Source organism: Cibotium barometz, chromosome 12 (assembly GCF_041138505.1).
Source record: "Cibotium barometz isolate CiBa-2024 chromosome 12, ASM4113850v1, whole genome shotgun sequence".
NCBI classification, from domain to species: Eukaryota; Viridiplantae; Streptophyta; class Polypodiopsida; order Cyatheales; family Cibotiaceae; genus Cibotium; species Cibotium barometz.
In genome coordinates, this window is record NC_141057.1 from 56,905,013 (window position 1) to 56,911,012 (window position 6,000).

Consider the following 6,000-nt stretch of genomic DNA (forward strand, 5'->3'; position numbering starts at 1 on the left):
GGAAGCAAAACATGATGCGTACCTACCTCCCCTAAAAACACATGTATTAGTTTTGAATCTAGATGCATATGTCCAGGAATTCATGCACCAAGCAGCCTTGACAAAGATAGAGTTATTCCAAGCACTTTTCGGTTGTCATTACCATGCAAACCTCAGTGTGCCACGAGATATTATCCCTTGATTGCAAGCTCTGACTAGATTAGGCGATACCATATAACCCTATGCCTCTAAAATTTTCTTCTACCTGGGCATGGTGCATGGGGGGTGCCTCTGCAAGTTTTGGGCATGGTGCATGGGGGGTGCCTCTGCAAGTTTTGGTTGGTATTGTTTGTTATCTAGGGTTGCGGCTTTATTGTAAGTAAAGCAGAATGGATGCTTCTTTTTGTTGGCAAAAATATAATTATGGAATTTCGGTAAACATGCTATGACATAATACCTCCTCTGTTCTTTCCTTAGTGGATTCCTTCTTGCTGGCAAGTGTCTTTTTCTTTGCTTAGGGTGCGTAGACAATTTAACAATGGTCATGTGTGAGAAGATTTGGACGGAAAAGACCGCAAAGATAAAATCTGCTTTCAAGAGTGTTAAAAATATTGAAAGCTTTCTTTTGGACTTTGTTTCAAACTTCACTTGTCTAGCACTTTCACATGTGGGAATGTCTCTTTTAATTCTTCTTTGCTATCTAAAAATATAGAAGAGTGAAGAACAATAATGCATGGTGACATGCACAGTTTTCCTTTTGCACTTGCTCAAGGCACGGCCTGGCTTGTTCGCGGCGGTTGATCCTTTCGAGAGTTAGAGAGATTGTGCTTCTCTCATGTTTACAAAGAATGAACTTGGAAGTCCTTACCTTTTTTCTTTGGTGTTTAAACTTGAGATTCCTTACTTTTTTTTACGTTGATTAAAGTATTAACAAAGAACTTTTTATGTTTTGATTAAAGTGTTTTGATTAAAGTATTTTGATTAAAGTGTTGATGAAAAACTTTTAAAGGGTTGGTGTTTCTAGATTGATGTAGCCTTAACCTACATGTATTGGTTGCCACCTCTTTAAGGGATGAATTGGTGAACACAACCAACATTTGTTTGACAAATCCAGAAGATTATTTGAAAGATTTTCCCGATGAGGATGTCAAGCTCATTATAAAAATTTGAAAGAAATACACCAAGGGAGCTGAGCCTTGGTTTCCACTCACACAGAGATACTTAGGTAGATTGGTATATAATGTAAGTTATTTAATGTTTCATAAGGTATTTTCACATGTATAACTTTAGCATATGTTGTACTGAAGCACCCAATGATTGAAATAGCGAAAAGTAAGTGTGTTAACTCTCATTGTTGATAGTCTTCAATTATCAAGCTCAGTTCATGTGTTGCATATTCGAGTGCCAAGGATGTGCAAGAGGTGGATGAGCTACCTTTGAACTAAAATGGTTATATTGGCTTTGAATTGCCTCTTGAACCTACTGTTAGCTATATGTATGACATGGATTGAAAGAATGATGGACATGTTTGGGTTGAGTACAATACTAGTTCACTAGATAGCTTCCTTTGTATTGAGAGAATGAGCAGGTGTTGTGGTTACCTAGGATGCTACAACGTGGATTGTCCTTACATAGAGAGGACATGTACAATCAGCAAGTGTCAGAGGAAAGGAAAGCTGAGGAGGCCACCCTTAATTGGACCTTTGTGTAAGGAGAATAGACATTAAAATGTAAGCATTGTGGATTACCACCAAAGTGTGTGAAAGCTTGTGATGCATATGTATATTACTATATTCCATTTGAGAGGGAGCACACTAGTAGATGTGCCACTCATGTTGGTACGCATGATCATCCACTTTAAGATAGTTTATCAAGGAACATGAAGAAACAAGTAGATAGTATGGTATAGCTCCGTGCTTAGTTGAATTTGTATGCATCTTGCAAGAAAATTGAGGTGGCACTGGGGCAAGATTTAGTAATAGATATGTTTCTTGCTAAAGATGAGAACAATTTTTGAGAGTTTGATAAGTCCAAGTTGCATGAGGTGTTGGATACTATTACACCACTATGAACATAGGAGAAGACTACAAAGGTATGTAAAAATTTCTACAAGAGGCATGGGAAATTTTGATGCAAGACTGGATGCCATCCTTGCATTGAATCCCTACTTCCATAGTGTGTTGTTTCCTAATCAACTTGGAGATAATAGCATGGGGAGCAATGTTTCTAGAGCAACACAAGAACTTGGGCTTTGTTCTAACAATAAATTTGTTAGAGGTAAAAAACTCTAGGATGAGGGCAGCACATGGACACACCGAGTATATCACCCTTTTATGAGGCATTTAGTGTGAATACTTACCTACAACAGTGTTGCAAAGTGCCCATTACAAGGCATTCATGGGGCTAGCAAGCATCTAGGTAACTAGGCCGACATTAGAGAATTTATGTCGAGTGATGGCGGTGCTTCTGATAAGAAGTTGATAGACCTCACACGCAGTTATTTTAGAAGCTGGTATGCAAGCATATCACCAAAAATGTGTAAGTCACAAATAGAAGAGGGCGATGCTGGGAGGAAGAGAGGTAATGTAGATTCAAGAGTAATACTACCCAAAGATAGCCATAGACCAAAGTACTCAACCATAAATGTTAAGAGGACCAGAGGGGGAAGTAGCAACAAGCAAAGTGTGGTGGACAATCATAAGATTAAAATATGTAATAAGGAGAGTGTTATTCATCTAGCACAATGGTCCACACATAGGATGGAACCTAAAAAGCAAAGTGACATGTTTTGGCTAGCTATCTTGAATCCACAAGGAGTATATGTGGATAGCTTATAAACAAGCTTGGCAAGAGTGCAACTGTGGGTGTTCTAGCACCATGTTTCAAAGGGAGAAGAAAAATATAGGTAGTACAGTTTCTCAATACATTTGGTTTTTCATGCATGAAAGGTTGATATGTTGGTTGTAGAACCACCGGGAGTGATGATCCTACAACATAGAAGATTATTGGGGGGACAATGGTAGCTTGCACAGAAAGAGAGAAATTAAAGAGAGAAAGTTTTGTGTTGGAGGGAGATGGAGAACTAGTTGCAAGTGAGGCATTGGATCATGCCATATGATGCTGCCAAGCCATAAGAGACCGGCACACAAGGATGGAAAGCTGGTGAAGTGGAGAAGCAAATTGAATAAGAAGTTTACTAAGAGGATCAATAGAGCAAAGACAATGGCTGCAGAGGTGGCAAACCCATTTGTTTTTTTTGAAGATAGAAGGCTCTACTTTGCAAGGATTGATTTATTTAATCACCATTTCTCAGTTTCCTTGATGTTCTTATGAGGACTTCATGCAATGGGACATAGGTAAATTGGTTTACATGCCATGTAAGCACCTATACTATGTGTTCATTAAGATCTTGGGACTCGATGAAATGGTGCATCAATTCATCCACCTATAGGTAGCTCTATCAAAGTTGGAGTTATCTCGCAATCAAGCATTACTTTAAAGAGATATATAAGATGGAGTGCCATGTATATTACTTACAGAATGCAACCTTGCCTATTATGCTTTAGTGTCTACATTGTGTGTATCTTTTTTGTGTTTGGAAAACCAAGTGCGGCTTGCTAGTGTGATTCAACTAGGTTGGTCCATGTTGGATGTTTTGCTTTCTACTTTCCTCTATCAAATTTTGAGTTCTATATTTTCAAGTTATTTTTTGTAAAGGGATCCTGCTTGTCTTTCTTTGCTCACTTTTTGGGCCTCGCTATCCTTCTATGGATGATCATGAGTTTCCATTTGATCCCAACGGTAAAATAGCCCATGTGGGTTGAAGGCTTACGGTTTATAACCTATAGGTGTCCAGTAATTGGGTCGCTCTGCACCTTTGCTATTGAGAGTTTGCGGACATTATGGATTTCTAGTGGTCCTGCACACACCAGGCATTGTGCATTACGTATTCAAGAATACAAGGCTGGAGGCATTGATTAATGCTACTTATCTAGTAGGTAAAGATCTCTTCTAGTGGCTTGCAGGTAGTGGCTAGTCCAAATCATTCATCTTATCTATTATCTAGTAGGTAGAGTCAGATGGCCCTGCCCAATGAAACTAGTGGGGGTTTCAATGGAAGTAGAAGCTAGACAATTACTAGCGGCAGATTAATGTGGCCGCAGTCATTTGACCTCCCCACATGATGCTATCTGAGTGGATGCACCTCAACCTTCTAATGGACCAATGGGGACTGGACCAATGTGATCTCACCTATAACTCATGATTTTCTTGTAGGATGTAAGGGATCCACTACTTTGAGCCTCCAAGGTACTATTAATGGAAGTGGGGCCCATATTTTGGTGGATTTTGGGGGTACACAACTTTATCAACTTCGAATTTATCCAGAATCTGAAATTACAGAGCCCATAGAGCTTTTACATGCCATGGAAGTTCAAGTGGGGCAAATTGAGAGAATGTGGTTACTTCTACGTTTTTCCTATCCACTACCATTACCCTTGCACCTGATTACTTGATGCAAGCCAATCTCGATACTAGAGTTGGGACCTATTGATGTCATATTGGAATGTGATTGATGAGCATTGGGGGTGAGTTCTCATTGGATAACAAGTATATGAGGTTTTCCCTCATCACTTCCAAGCAATTGAAGAGGGAGATGAAGAAATTTAGTTCTATCTGTGTTACAACTCATAAAGATGCATCCTTGAACCATAAGCTTCAAGTGAAGGTTCAATTTCAAAGATAACAAAAAAGTATCAAGAAGGTACTTAAATTGTCCCATAAATGACTTATATAGTCAATTACTCCTAGGACTATTTACACATGGGCTACCTATACACCCAAGTCTTGTGTCTCATAGGCTGACATTCTTCACTATTGATAGTCCAAAAGGCTTCAATCATGTTGTCCTTGCTTTCCATGTCTAAAAGGCTTTATTTCTTTTTGTTAGCTCTACATGGGTAGTGGGCAGTGCCACATTTTCAGCGCTTTTATTATCATTTTGAGTCCTTCCTTGTCTTCCTCATTTGAGTCGTGCTTGCTTGTAGTTCCTTATTTAGTGTGCTCTTGTCATACTACTTATACTCTTCTTTGAGCTCCTAAACCATCTCTTCCAACTCCTCCACTTGCACCTTGAGTGCAGATTCATTATTCACTTTCTCCTCAAGTTACTTTATGGCATAGCCAACACATGCTCCTTGAGCTCATTTGATAGTATATTATCCATGGTGTGTTGGTTTACATCACTATTTCCTTTCCACTAATCTTACCCCACCTTCTGCCCTTCTTCTTTCAAGTTTTCAAGTGTCCTTTTCCAAACTTTGAGCTCCTGCATCAACTTTATATTTTGTGTTTCCATATCTTTTCTTTAAATGACATTCTTGATGTCACCTTCCAATCCAACCTTATTCCTTTTCTACCTCCTCTAATTAGCCTTTTGGATTTCAATACTATTCTTGAAAATCCTCCCTTTTTGTTCTTTCCCCTTGTCTTGATCCTGGCCCTCTTTCCCATGTAGGACTATTTGGGTATATGTGGGTGTAGGAGCCTCCTAACAGCTTTCAACTTCTACAATACTCCTCCAACATCCCCTTAAGCTCATCTAAGATATGTTCCTCCCATTCCTCCATTTTTTTAGCATCAAGCTCAAAGACTTATGGGCACTTGTTTGCATCTAGTACTACCAGTCATGTTTCGGGTTTCACTAATTCTACCTTGTATCTATCTGCTCTCTGCTACATAGTTTTTATAATTTCTTGATGCTCCTTCAATATTTGATTTGTTTTGGCCTCTATGGTTTTAATTCAAAGAAGGGTTGTGTCTAGATCATGTTTCATCTTTAGTCCTTACTTCTATTATATCTAGATATAATACCTTTTAACTCTTCAACTTCTCTTGCCATCCCTTTATTTGCCTCTTGTAGGCCTATCACCTTAGTTCCTTGTGTTGAGTTGCTTCTCCCTTCAACTTCTTCACTTATTTATCTAAGGATTCCTACTACTTTCAAACATCCTTCAATGCTTG